At 46.4% G+C, this 17356-nt stretch overlaps 1 protein-coding gene across 2 annotated transcripts in view; it reads right to left on the bottom strand.

Moving 5' to 3' along the window:
• The window catches only part of LOC115205799 (vesicle-associated membrane protein 7-like), a 51827-nt gene that overhangs the window by 12852 nt on the left and 21619 nt on the right, over window positions 1-17356 (bottom strand). The window lies entirely within an intron of this gene.

The raw sequence follows: 17356 nt of genomic DNA on the forward strand, positions 1-17356 counted from the left end.
ACTCACTACCATACTACAACACTACCACTCATTACCATACTACCACTCACTGCCATACTACCACTCACTGCCATACTAGCACTCACTACCATACTACCACTCGACCATATTTCCACTCACTACCACACTTCCACTCACTGCCTTACTACCACTCACTGCCATGCTACCACTCACTGCCATAAAACCACTCACTGCCATACTACCACTCACTGCCATACTACCACACTACCACTCACTACCACACTACCACTCACTACTACACTACCACACTACCACGCACTACCATACTACCACACTACCACTCACTACCATACTGCCATAATACCACTCACTGCCATACTACAACTCACTATCATTCTATCACTCACTGCCATACTACCACTCACTACCATACTACCACTCACTACCACTATCTACCTGACTACCATACTACCACTCACTACCATACTACCACTCACTACCATACTACCACTCACTATCATACCACCACTCACTGCCATACCACCACTCACTACCACTCACTACCATACTACCACTCACTACCATACTACCACACTACCACTCACTGCCACACTACCACTCACTGCCATACTACCACTCACTGCCATACTACCTGACTACCACTCAACCACTGACTACCACTCACTACCAATCCCTACCTCACAACCATACTACAACTCACTACCATACAACCACTCACTACCATACAACCACTCACTACCACTCACTACCATACTACCACTCACTAACATACTACCACACTAACCCTCACTACCATACTACCACTCACTACCACTCATTACCATACTACCAATCACTGCCATACTACCACTCACTGCCATACTACCACTCACTGCCATACTACCACTCGACGCCATACTACCACTCACTGCCATACTACCACTCACTGCCATACTACCACTCACTTTTATTCACTCCCACAGTACCATACTACCACTCACTACCATACTACCACTCAGTACAATACTACCACACTACCTGACTACCACTCAACCACTGACTACCACTCCCTAACTCACTACCATACTACAACTCCCTACCATACAACCACTAACTACCACTCACTACCATACTACCACTCTCTGCCATACTACCACTGACTATCATACTATCACTCACTACCATTCTACCACTCACTGCCATACTACCATTCACTGCCATACTACCACTCACTACCACTCACTACCATACTACCACTCACTGCCATGCTACCACTCACTGCCATACTACCACTCACTGCCATACTACAACACTACCACTCACTACCACACTACCACTCACTACCATACTACCACTCACTACTACACTACCACACTACCACGCACTACCATACTACCACACACTACCATACTGCCATACTACCACTCACTGCCATACTACAACTCACTATCATACTACCACTCACTGCCCTACTACCACTCACTACCATACTACCACTCACTACCACTCACTACCTGACTACCACTCACTATCATACCACCACTAACTACCATACCACCACTCACTGCCATACCACCACTCACTGCCATACCACCACTCAGTGCCATACTACAACTCACTACCACTCACTACCATACTACCACTCACTACCATACTACCACTCACTGCCATACTACCACTCACTGCCATACTACCACTCACTGCCATACTACCACTTACTGCCATACTACCACTCACTGCCATACTACCTGACTACCACTCAACCACTGACTACCACTCACTACCTCACTACCATACTACAACTCACTACCATACAACCACTCACTACCACTCACAACCATACAACCACTCACTACCACTCACAACCATACAACCACTCACTACCACACACTACCATACTACCACTCACTACCATACTACCACTCACTACCATACTACCACACTACCACTCATTACCATACTACCACTCACTGCCATACTGCCATACTACCACTCACTGCCATACTACCACTCACTTTTATTCACTCCCACAGTACCATTCTACCACTCACTACCATACTACCACTCAGTACAATACTACCACTCACTACCATACTACCTGACTACCACTCAACCACTGACTACCACTCCCTACCTCACTACCATACTACAACTCACTACCATACAACTACTCACTACCACTCACTAACATACTACCACTCACTACCATACTACCACACTACCACTCACTATCATACAACCACTCACTGCCATACCACCACTCACTGCCATACCACCACTCACTGCCATACCACCACTCACTGCCATACTACCACTCACTACCACTCACTACCCTTCTACCACTCACTACCATACTACCACTCACTGCCATACTACCACTCACTGCCATACTACCACTCACTGCCATACTACCACTCACTGCCATACTACCTGACTACCACTCAACCACTGACTACCACTCACTACCAATCCCTACCTCACTACCATACTACAACTCACTACCATACAACCACTCACTACCACTCACTACCATACAACCACTCACTACCACTCACTACCATACAACCACTCACTACCACACTACCATACTACCACTCACTGCCGTACTACCACTCACTGCCATACTACCACTCACTGCCATGCTACCACTCACTGCCATACTACCACTCACTGCCATACTACCACTCACTTTTATTCACTCCCACAGTACCATACTACCACTCACTACCATACTACCACTCAGTACAATACTACCACACTACCTGACTACCACTCAACCACTGACTACCACTCCCTAACTCACTACAATACTACAACTCACTACCATACAACCACTAACTACCACTCACTACCATACTACCACTCACTGCCATACTACCACTGACTATCATACTATCACTCACTGCCATTCTACCACTCACTGCCATACTACCATTCACTGCCATACTACCACTCACTACCACTCACTACCATACAGCCAGCAGCATACCACCCTGCATCCAACTGCTGGCTTGCTTCTGATGCTAAGCAGGGTTGGTCCTGGTCAGTCCCTGGATGGGAGACCAGATGCTGCTGGAAGTGGTATTGGAGGGCCAGTAGGAGGCACTCTTTCCTCTGGTCTAAAAAATATCCCAATGCCCCAGGGCAGTGATTGGGGACACTGCCCTGTGTAGGGTGCCGTCTTTCGGATGGGACGTTAAACGGGTGTCCTGACTCTCTGAGGTCATTAAAAGATCCCTTTGCACTTATCGTAAGAGTAGGGGTGTTAACCCCGGTGTCCTGGCTAAATTCCCAATCTGGCACTCATACCATCACGGCTGTCTAATCATCCCCAGCTTACAATTGGCTCATTCATCCCCTCCTCTCCCCTGAAACTATTCCCCAGGTCGTTGCTGTAAATGAGAATGTGTTCTCAGTCAACTTACCTGGTTAAATAACGGTAAAATAAATAAAAAACCACTCACTACCACTCACTACCATACTACCACTCACTGCCATCCTACCACTCACTGCCATACTACCACTCGCTACTACACTGCCATACTACAACTCACTATCATACTACCACTCACTACCACTCACTACCTGACTACCATACTACCACTCACTGCTACACTACCACTCACTACCATACTACCACTCACTACCACTCACTGCCATACTACAACTCACTATCATTCTACCACTCACCACCATACTACCACTGACTCCATACTATCACTCACTACCATACTACCTGACTACCACTCAGCCACTGACTACTACTCCCTACCTCAGTACCATACTACCACTCACTACCATACAACCACTCACTACCACTCACTACCATACCACCACTCACTGCCGTACCACCACTCACTGCCATACCACCACTCACTTCCACTCACTACCATACTACCACTCACTACCATACTACCACACTACCACTCATTACCATACTACCACTCACTGCCATACTACCACTCACTTTTATTCACTCCCACAGTACCATACTACCACTCAGTACAATACTACCACTCACTTCCATACTACCACTCACTGCTATACTACCACTCACTGCCATCCTACCACTCACTGCCATACTACCACTCGCTACTACACTACAACACTACCACGCACTACCATACTACCACACTACCACGCACTACCACACTACCACTCACTACCATACTACCACTCACTGCCATACTACCACTCACTTTTATTCACTCCCACAGTACCATACTACCACTCACTACCATACTACCACTCAGTATAATACTACCACACTACCTGACTACCACTCAACCACTGACTACCACATCCTACCTCACTACCATACTACAACTCACTACCATACTACCACTCATTACCATACTATCACTCACTGCCATACTACCACTCACTGCCATACTACCACTCTATTTTATTCACTCCCACAGTACCATACTACCACTCACTACCATACTACCACCCAGTACAATACTACCACTCACTACCATACTACCTGACTACCACTCAACCATTGACTACCACTCCCTACCTCACTACCATACTACAACTCACTACCATACAACTACTCTCTACCATACTACCACTCACTGCCATACTACCACTCACTTTTATTCACTCCCACAGTACCATACTACCACTCACTACCATACTACCACCCAGTACAATACTACCACTCACTACCATACTACCTGACTACCACTCAACCACTGACTACCACTCCCTACCTCACTACCATACTACAACTCACTACCATACAACTACTCTCTACCATACTACCACTCACTGCCATACTACCACTCACTGCCATACTACCACTCACTGCCATACTACCACTCACTGCCATACTACCACTCACTTTTATTCACTCCCACAGTACCATACTACCACTCACTACCATACTACCACTCAGCACAATACTACCACACTACCTGACTACCACTCAACCACTGACTACCACTCCCTACCTCACTACCATACTACAACTCACTACCATACAATCACTCACTACCATACTACCACTCACTGCCATACTACCAGACTATCATACTATCACTCACTACCATTCTACCACTCACTGCCATACTACCATTCTACCACTCACTACCACTCACTACCATACAACCACTCACTACCACTCACTGCCATACTACCACTCACTACCATACTACCACTCGACCATATTTCCACTCACTACCACACTACCACTCACTGCCATACTACCACTCACTGCCATAATAACACTCACTGCCATAATACCACTCACTGCCATACTACCACACTACCACTCACTACCATACTACCACTCACTACTACACTACCACACTACCACGCACTACCATAGTACCACTCACTACCATACTGCCATACTACCACTCACTGCCATACTACAACTCACTATCATACTACCACTCACTGCCATACTACCACTCACTGCCATACTACCACTCACTGCCACTCACTACCTGACTACCATACTACCACTCACTACCATACTACCACTCACTATTGTGACGACCCTCCCACTCTGTCTGCCGTATTCTCTCTTTGTTCTTGTTTCTTTATTAGGAGGCCGGTGGGCGGAGTTGGAAGGGTCGTCAGATAAATGGGAAACACCTGGGCTCGGGTGTGTCCCAGGATAAATGGACCTCTTCCACAGTCATTAAGGAGACTCTCTCCCCGCAGACACCTTGTTGATATTGGTTGTGTAGTTTTGTGGTTTTTTTGGTTATTTGCTTTGGCACCTTTCAACACTCTGCATTATTACATTCAGGTATGCAAAACACTCACTTACACTACTGATTACTGATTACACATGCCATTGTTAACTACTTAGTTACTTTATTTAATAAATATATATTTTTGATACTCCTTGTCTCCACGTTGTCTCCCTTTTGTTGCGAACTCTGAGCCGGTTCGTAACAAGTGGGGGCTCGTCCGGGATCTTGAACTTGTGTTTGGGAGAAAACGTGGAGGTATGTTAACTTGAGGTGCTTTGTTTGTTAGTTTGAGTTTGGTGCTCAGTACTGGTTGCCTTTGGTTGTTTTGTTTGTGTGCTGCGTTGGAGAGAGTACATTGGTTAGTTCCAAGGCCTCTGCCCAGCCTGAAAATGCTTGTTCTACTCGCTGTTGGAACATTGGTCTGAGGTGAGTACAATCAGCTGTGTACCTCGGTGGGAGATTTGGATAGGGTAGTGAAACTTACTACCTGGAGCTATAGCCTTTTTCCCCTGATAGGCTTAGCGACGTGTTTCATTTTGGAATATGTTGGGCATTGTTAAAGTTTGTTATTTTTGTGTGGTGTCTGTGGACTGAGCAGTTGTCTCGGGAGCACATCCGTGGCTTGGTGGAATCTACCAGCGTGCTGGGGGGTTACTTCCTCGCCAGCGGGCTACAGTGCATAATTACCCACCGCAAATCTGCATGAAGACTAGGGTTGAGTTATTGTAGGTTTTGGGGAAGCTCCATATCTCATCTCTTTTCTGTGGTACCAGTGTGATTGTTATTTCTCTTGTTGTGGTCTGGTGTGCTCAGAGGGGTTGAGTGAGATTTTTTTTTTTTCTCTCTCTCTGACTATGGCGTCTAATGTAGACGAGTTCATTCGCTTTCCATCAGAGGAACTGTTAGACTTATGTACTAAAGAACAGCTGTTGAAGATTGCTGAACACTACAAGGTTGAAATTAGTGATAAACGTCTAAAAAATTCTATTAGGTTAATATTGAAGGCCAATCTGATGGAGAGTGGTATTCTTGACGTTACCACTGGGGCAGCCTCTGCTGAGGACTCACCGTCTCCCCGATATGTCCCAATTACCGCTCCATCGGTTAGTCCTAGTAGTCTTCTTTTTGAACAGCAGAAAGAGCTGCTTCTGTTACAGCAAGAGCACGATCGTGAGAAGCTAGAGCACGATCGTGTAAAATATGAAAAGGAATTGGCTGCTAATCAGTTAAAATATGAAAAGGAATTGGAATTTAAACAGGATAAGGAGCGTGCAGATCGGTTGAAATATGAAAAGGAATTGGCTGCTGATCAGTTAAAACATGAAAAGGAATTGGCTGCTGATCAGTTAAAATATGAAAAGGAATTGGAATTTAAACAGGATATCGAGTGTGCTAAAATCAAGCTGCAACAAGAGCGACTAGAGTAGGTTAGGGAAGGAAAGCTCTCAGGAGAGAGTTTGCTCTGGGAAGGTGACGCAGATTTACTTAGGAATCGTTCCTCTTTTGGTCATGCCCCGGACACATTTGACATTGTTGGGAATTTACGGTTGTTGCCTCAGTTTAATGAAAGGGATCCTGAGACATTTTTTTCGTTGTTTGAGCGTGTTGCTAACGCTAGGAGTTGGCCTGATTCTGATCGCACTTTGATGTTGCAGTGTGTGCTGACTGGTAAAGCGCAGGAAGCATATGCAGCTCTTAGTGTAGCCGACAGTGTCAGTTATGATAAGGTTAAAACGGCGGTGTTACAGATTTACGAATTGGTTCCTGAGGCTTACCGCCAACGATTTAGAACTTTAGAAAGGGATGATAAGCAGACTCATGTTGAGTTTGCGCGAAAATTATCTTCACAGTTTAATCGCTGGTGTTCCGCCTCTGCGGTTATGACTTTTCAAGGGCTGTGTGATCTGATTATGCTAGAGCAATTTAAGGACACAATTCCTGATTATATAGCGACGTATATTAACGAACGAAAAGTAAAGACTGTCGCTGAAGCTGCGGTTTTGGCAGACGAATATGTTTTGACTCACAAAAGTGTTTTTGCAGAACCCCGTACTTGGAGTGAGTGGGGGCGTTCGGAGAGATTTGAGCCACGCTCACAGAGATACTCTGGTTCACGGGCAGAGTTTTATTCAACTAGGGTTGAGCCTGATTCCCGTGGTAAAACTGGCTTTGGTCAAGAGTGTCACTACTGTCAAGGCTCAGGTCATTGGAAAAACGAATGTCCGGTTCTCAGGTCTAGGGGTAAATTCAGTACGTGTGCTAACGTTAAATCCAGGCCTACGGCGTTAGCTGCGTCTGTTCCACATCAGTTTACTCCTGAAACATTGTCTCAGGCCCAGGGCCATGTGAAAGTTCATATTGACCCAGGCTATTTACCTTTCGTTACGGAGGGTTTTGTGTCTATGTTAGGAAGTAAGAACCTAGTGCCAGTGAAGATCCTACGAGACACAGGTGCCTCGGAATCGTTTGTGTTGGAATCTGTGTTACCCTTCTCTGCTGAGACTGATTCTGGGAATAGTGTTCTAATTAGGGGAATAGGTTTGAACAATCTGTCAGTTCCATTGCATAGACTAATGTTGGATTGTGGACTGGTGAAAGGTGAGGTTGTTGTGGGGGTGCGTCCTTTGTTGCCTATTGAGGGTATCGACGTTATCCTTGGGAATAACTTGGCTGGCGAGTGTGTGTGGCCTGTCGTGTTTCCATCTCTAGTGGTTTCCACTAAACCGTCACTTGTAGGGATTCCTGATGAGAGTGAGCAGAGGTTCCCAGCGGTGTTCTCTGCGGGTACAGTGACGCGGTCTATGAGCCATGGTGACCTGGTCCCTGCTCCGGTAAATGAGAATACCACAAAGAAGTCTCTCACTGTTTTCCCTGTTATTCCGTTGTCTGTACTCCTCTCCGATCTAAACAATGCGCCACGGACTGACCCCACATTAGAAGAGTTGCGTGACCAAGTTGTGCCTGTGGAACAGTTGGGAGATGTCGCACATGGTTATTTTCCCCAAGAGGATGTTCTGATGAGAAAGTTGGTGTCTATAGGGGACAGTAAACCTGTTCGTTTGGCTGATAACGTTGCTTCCCTTGGTTCTGTTAATGCTAGGTCTGTGCATGAGGAAAAAAATGTTCCTGGTCCCGATGATTGCATACTGCAGGGTAGATTGAAGAATTCTGAGACACTGGATATTTTGGATAGCCCTTTTACTCAGCTACCTGTTGATGGGCGGAAAGAGCTGGTTGGTCTGATTCGGAAAATTCCAGGTTTGTTTTCTGTGACACCTACACGTACAAACTTGATAGAGCATGATATTGACACTGGAAATGCTGACCCCATTCGTCAGCGGTTCTATAGAGTCTCTGTAGAGAAACTGCGTTGTCTGGATGCTGAGGTCAGGTACATGCTGGAGAGTAAGATAGCAGAGCCTTCTTTCTCTAGTTGGGCTTCTCCCTGTATCTTGGTCAGTAAAACGGATGGAACGGACCACCGTAATGTAAACGGAGTTACTAAGCCGGATTAATTTCCTCTTCCTTAGATGGAGGATGGCGTTGATCAAGTCGGCGCAGCTAAGTTTGTGAGCAAATTTGACCTATTATTGTGCCATTGGCAGGTGCCACTGACGAGTAGGGCATATGACATTTTTGCCTTTATTACACCCTCTAGTCTGTACTCGTATTCGTTATGAGTTTAGTGACTATGAATCGTTGGCGTGACTATGAATCGTTGGGAAATGTTGTTTGCGTTTGTAGCTGATGTGGTCTCTTGTGTGCCCTGTTCCTGAGTGTTATGTGAGTGATCATTGTTTGGGTTGTCATGTTCTAACTTTCCTGTCTGTTCCCTCCTGGTCTTGTGTTCTCCTTTCCTCTTAAATGTTGCTTCCTGTACATAAAGGTTGCTGAGGACTGGGGAGAAGGAGGTTGGTTGGGGCAAGTGGAAGGTGAACATGTAACCTCTTGTAAATTTGAGACGCAGAGGTCTGTGTAAATTTGGGGTTAAGAGCCCTGTTAGTTTCTTTTCCAAAAAGTTTAACCGTTATCAGTTGAACTACTCGGTCATTGAAAAAGAAGCGCTAGCACTCATTTGGGCGCTACAACACTTTGAAGTGTATGTTGGGTCAGGAGTAGTACCTAGTGTGGTCTACACCGACCATAACCCTCTCACTTTTTTCAGGTCCATGATGTGTCCTAATCAGAGGATAATGAGATGGTGTTTATTTTTACAATCCTTCCATCTAAATGGGAGGCATATCCGGAGAACTGATAACGTGATTGCTGATGCGCTCTCTCGTGCGCCCTGTTCCTGAATATTTATGTGACTGACCGTTGTTTGGTGTTGTCGTGTTCTGTCGTTCCTGTCTGTTCCCTCCTGGTCTCGTTTTCTTCTTTCCTCTTAAAAGTTGCTTCCTGTGTAAAGGTTGCTGAGGTCTGGGGAGGAGGAGGAGGCTGGTTGTAGCAGAGGGAACTGTGAACACGTAACCCCTTTTCAATTTGGGAGGCAGAGGCTGGTGCGTTGTTCCGGGGTCCTTGTTGGTCCCCAGTTTTATGGGGGGGGGTGTGACGACCCTCCCACTCTGTCTGCCGTATTCTCTCTTTGTTCTTGTTTCTTTATTAGGAGGCCGGTGGGCGGAGTTGGAAGGGTCGTCAGATAAATGGGAAACACCTGGGCTCGGGTGTGTCCCAGGATAAATGGACCTCTTCCACAGTCATTAAGGAGACTCTCTCCCCGCAGACACCTTGTTGATATTGGTTGTGTAGTTTTGTGGTTTTTTTGGTTATTTGCTTTGGCACCTTTCAACACTCTGCATTATTACATTCAGGTATGCAAAACACTCACTTACACTACTGATTACTGATTACACATGCCATTGTTAACTACTTAGTTACTTTATTTAATAAATATATATTTTTGATACTCCTTGTCTCCACGTTGTCTCCCTTTTGTTGCGAACTCTGAGCCGGTTCGTCTCACTATCATACCACCACTCACTATCATACCACCACTCACTATCATACCACCACTCACTGCCATACCACCACTCACTGCCATACCACCACTCAGTGCCATACTACCACTCACTACCATACTACCACTCACTACCATACTACCACTCACTACCATACTACCACACTACCACTCACTGCCATACTACCACTCACTGCCATACTACCACTCACTGCCATACTACCACTCACTGCCACTCAACCACTGACTACCACTCACTACCAATCCCTACCTCACTACCAAACTACAACTCACTACCATACAACCACTCACTACCACTCACAACCATACAACCACTCACTACCACTCACTACCATACAACCACTCACTACCACTCACTACCATACTACCACTCACTGCCATACTACCACTCACTGCCATACTACCACTCACTGCCATACTACCACTCACTGCCATACTACCACTCACTTTTATTTTCTCCCACAGTACCATTCTACCACTCACCACCATACTACCACTCAGTACAATACTACCACTCACTACCATACTACCTGATTACCACTCAACCACTGACTACCACTCCCTACCTCACTACCATACTACAACTCACTACCATACAACTACTCACTACCACTCACTATCATACAACCACTAACTACCATACCACCACTCACTGCCATACCACCACTCAATGCCATACCACCACTCACTACCACTCACTACCATACTACCACTCACTACCATACCACCACTAACTACCATACCACCACTAACTACCATACCACCACTAACTACCATACCACCACTAACTACCATACCACCACTCACTGCCATACCACCACTCACTGCCATACCACCACTCACTGCCATACCACCACTCATTGCCATACTACCACTCACTACCACTCACTACCATACTACCACTCACTGCCATACTACCACTCACTGCCATACTACCACTCACTGCCATACTACCACTCACTGACATACTACCTGACTACCACTCAACCACTGACTACCACTCACTACCAATCCCTACCTCACTACCATACTACTACTCACTACCATACAACCACTCACTACCACTCACTACCATACAACCACTCACTACCACTCACTACCATACTACCACTCACTACCATACTACCACTCACTACCATACTACCACACTACCACTCATTACCATACTACCACTCACTGCCATACTACCACTCACTACTATACTACCACTCACTGCCATACTACCACTCACTTTTATTCACTCCCACAGTACCACACTACCACTCACTACCATACTACCACTCAGTACAATACTACCAATCACTACCATACTACCTGACTACCACTCAACCACTGACTACCACTCCTTACCTCAATACCATACTACAACTCACTACCATACAACTACTCACTACCACTCACTACCATACAACCACTAACTACCACTCACAACCATACAACCACTCACTGCCATACTACCACTCACTGCCATACTACCACTCACTTTTATTCACTCCCACAGTACCATACTACCACTCAGTGCAGTAATACCACAATACCTGAATACCACTCAACCATTGACTACCACTCCCTAACTCACTACCATACTACAACTCACTACCATACAACCACTAACTACCACTCACTACCATACTACCACTCACTGCCATACTACCACTCACTGCCATACCACCACTCACTGCCATACCACCACTCACTACCACTCACTACCATACTACCACTCACTACCATACTACCACTCACTACCATACTACCACTCACTGCCATACTACCACTCACTGCCATACTACCACTCACTGCCATACTACCACTCACTGCCATACTACCACTCACTGCCATACTACCACTCACTGCCATACTACCTGACTACCACTCAAACACTGACTACCACTCACTACCAATCCCTACCTCACTACCATACTACCACTCACTGCCATACTACCATTCACTGCCATACTACCACTCACTACCACTCACTGCCATACTGCCACTCACTACCATACTACCACTCGACCATATTTCCACTCACTAACACACTACCACTCACTGCCTTACTACCACTCACTGCCATGCTACCACTCACTGCCATACTACCACTCACTGCCATACTACCACTCACTACCATACTACCACTCACTGCCATACTACCATACTACCACTCACTACTACACTACCACACTACCACGCACTACCACTCACTGCCACTCACTGCCATACTACCACTCACTGCCATATTACCACTCACTGCCATATTACCACTCACTGCCACTCACTACCACTCACTGCCATACTACCACTCACTGCCATACTACCACTCACTGCCATACTACCACTCACTGCCATACTACCACTCACTGCCATACTACCTGACTACCACTCAAACACTGACTACCACTCACTACCAATCCCTACCTCACTACCATACTACCACTCACTGCCATACTACCATTCACTGCCATACTACCACTCACTACCACTCACTGCCATACTACCACTTACTACCATACTACCACTCGACCATATTTCCACTCACTACCACACTACCACTCACTGCCTTACTACCACTCACTGCCATGCTACCACTCACTGCCATACTACCACTCACTACCATACTACCACTCACTGCCATACTGCCATACTACCACTCACTACTACACTACCACACACTACCATACTACCACACTACCACTCACTACCATACTGCCATACTACCACTCACTGCCATACTACAACTCACTATCATACTATCACTCACTGCCATACTACCACTCACTACCATACTACCACTCACTATCATACCACCACTAACTACCATACCACCACTCACTGCCATACCACCACTCACTGCCATACCACCACTCACTGCCATACTACCACTCACTACCACTCACTGCCATACTACCACTCACTACCATACTACCACACTACCACTCACTGCCACACTACTACTCACTGCCATACTACCACTCACTGCCATACTACCACTCACTGCCACTCACTACCACACTACCACACACTACCATACTACCACTCACTACCTGACTACCACTCACTACCTGACTACCATACTACCACTCACCACCATACTACCACTCACTACCATACTACCTGACTACCACTCAACCACTCACTACCATACTACCACACTACCACTCACTGCCATACTACCACTCACTGCCATACTACCACTCACTGCCAAACTACCACTCACTGCCATACTACCACTCACTGCCATACTACCTGACTACCACTCAACCACTGACTACCACTCACTACCAATCCCTACCTCACTACCATACTACTACTCACTACCATACAACCACTCACTACCACTCACTACCATACAACCACTCACTACCACTCACTACCATACTACCACTAATTTCCATACTACCACTCACTACCACTCACTACCTGACTACCATACTACCACTCACTACCATACTACCACTCACTATCATACCACCACTCACTGCCATACCACCACTCACTGCCATACCACCACTCACTGCCATACCACCACTCACTGCCATACTACCACTCACTACTACTCACTACCATACTACCACTCACTACCATTATACCACACTACCACTCACTGCCACTCACTGCCATACTACCACTCACTGCCATACTACCACTCACTACCATACTACCACTCACTACCTGACTACCACTCACCACCATACTACCACTCACCACCATACTACCTGACTACCACTCTACCACTCACTACCATACTACCACTCACTGCCATACTACCACTCACTGCCATACTACCACTCACTGCCATACTACCACTCACTGCCATACTACCACTCACTGCCATACTACCACTCACTGCCATACTACCTGACTACCACTCAACCACTGACTACCACTCACTACCAATCCCTACCTCACTACCATACTACTACTCACTACCACTCACTACCATACAACCACTCACTACCACTCACTACCATACTACCACTCACTACCATACTACCACTCACTACCATACTACCACACTACCACTCATTACCATACTACCACTCACTGCCATACTACCACTCACTGCCATACTACCACTCACTTTTATTCACTCCCACAGTACCATACTACCACTCACTACCATACTACCACTCAGTACACTACTACTACTACACTACCTGACTACCACTCAACCACTGACTACCACTCCCTAACTCACTACCATACTACAACTCACTACCATACAACCACTAACTACCACTCACTACCATACTATCACTCACTGCCATACCACCACTCACTACCACTCACTACCACTCACTACCACTCACTACCACTCACTACCACTCACTGCCATACTACCACTCACTGCCATACTACCACTCACTGCCATACTACCACTCACTGCCATACTACCACTCACTGCCATACTACCACTCACTGCCATACTACCACTCACTGCCATACTACCACTCACTTTTATTCACTCCCACAGTACCATTCTACCACTCACTACCATACTACCACTCAGTACAATACTACCACTCACTACCATACTACCTGACTACCACTCAACCACTGACTACCACTCCCTACCTCACTACCATACTACAACTCACTACCATACAACTACTCACTACCACTCACTACCATACTACCACTCACTACCATACTACCATACTACCACTCACTACCATACTACCACTCACTACCATACCACCACTCACTACCATACCACCACTCACTGCCATACCACCACTCACTGCCATACTACCACTCACTGCCATACTACCACTCACTACCACTCACTGCCACACTACCACTCACTGCCACACTACCACTCACTGCCACACTACCACTCACTGCCATACTACCACTCACTGCCATACTACCACTCACTGCCATACTACCACTCACTGCCATACTACCACTCACTGCCATACCACCACTCACTGCCATACCACCACTCACTGCCATACTACCACTCACTACCATACTACCACTCACTGCCACACTACCACTCACTGCCACACTACCACTCACTGCCATACTACCACTTACTGCCATACTACCACTCACTGCCATACTACCACTCACTGCCATACTACCTGACTACCACTCAACCACTGACTACCACTCACTACCAATCCCTACCTCACTACCATACTACAACTCACTACCATACAACCACTCACTACAACTCACTACCATACTACCACTCACTACCATACTACCACACTACCACTCACTGCCATACTACCACTCACTGCCATACTACCACTCACTGCCATACTACCACTCACTACCATACTACCTGACTACCACTCAACCACTGACTATTACTCACTACCTCACTACCACTCACTACCATACTACCACTCACTACCATACAACCACTCACTACCACTCACTACTATACTACCACTCACTACCATACTACCACTCACTACCATAAAAACACTCACTACCACTCACTACCATACTATCACTCACTACCATTCACTACATACAACCACTCACTACCATTCACTACCATACTACAACTCACTACCATACTACCACTCACTACCATACTACCACTCACTACCATACTACCTGACTACCACTCAACCACTGACTACCACTCAATACCTCACTACCACACTACCACGCACGACCATACTACCACACTACCACTCACGACCATACTACCACACTACCACTCACGACCATACTACCACACTACCATATGACCATATTTCCACTCACTGCCATGCTACCACTCACTGCCATGTTACCGCTCACTGCCATGCTACCACTCACTGCCATACTACCACTCACTGCCACACTACCACTCACTGCCACACTACCACTCACTACCACTCACTACCACACACTGCCACACTACCACTCACTACCACTCACTACCACACTACCACCATATTACCACTCACTACCATTCTACCACTGACTACCATATACTACCACTCACTACCTGACTACCACTCAATTACTGAATACCACTCCCTACCTCACTACCATACTACCACTCACTACCATACAACCACTCACTACCACTCACTACCATACTACCACTCACTACCATACTACCACTCACTACCACTCATTCCTCACTACCACCACCACACTACCACTCACTACCATATTACCACTCACTACCATACTACCACTGACGACCAAACACTACCATAATACCACTCACTACCATTCACTACCACTCACTACCATACTACCACTCACTACCACTCACTACCATAATACCATTCACTACCTGACTACCACTCAACCACTGAATACCACTCACTACCACTCCCTACTACACAACCACTCACTACCGCTCACTACCATACTACCACTCACTACCACTAACTACCTCACTACCATACTACCACTCACTACCATACTACCACTCACTACCATACTACCACTCACTACCTCACTACCATACAACCACTCACTACCACTCACTACCATACTACCACTCACTGCCATACTACCACTCACTACCATACTACCACTCGACCATATTTCCACTCACTACCACGCTACCACTCACTACCATACTACCACTCACTACCACTAACTACCTCACTACCATACTACCACTCACTACCATACTACCACTCACTACCATACTACCACTCACTACCTCACTACCATACAACCACTCACTACCACTCACTACCATACTACCACTCACTGCCATACTACCACTCACTACCATACTACCACT

This window comes from Salmo trutta, chromosome 13 (assembly GCF_901001165.1).
Source record: "Salmo trutta chromosome 13, fSalTru1.1, whole genome shotgun sequence".
In the NCBI taxonomy this organism is placed as follows: domain Eukaryota; kingdom Metazoa; phylum Chordata; class Actinopteri; order Salmoniformes; family Salmonidae; genus Salmo; species Salmo trutta.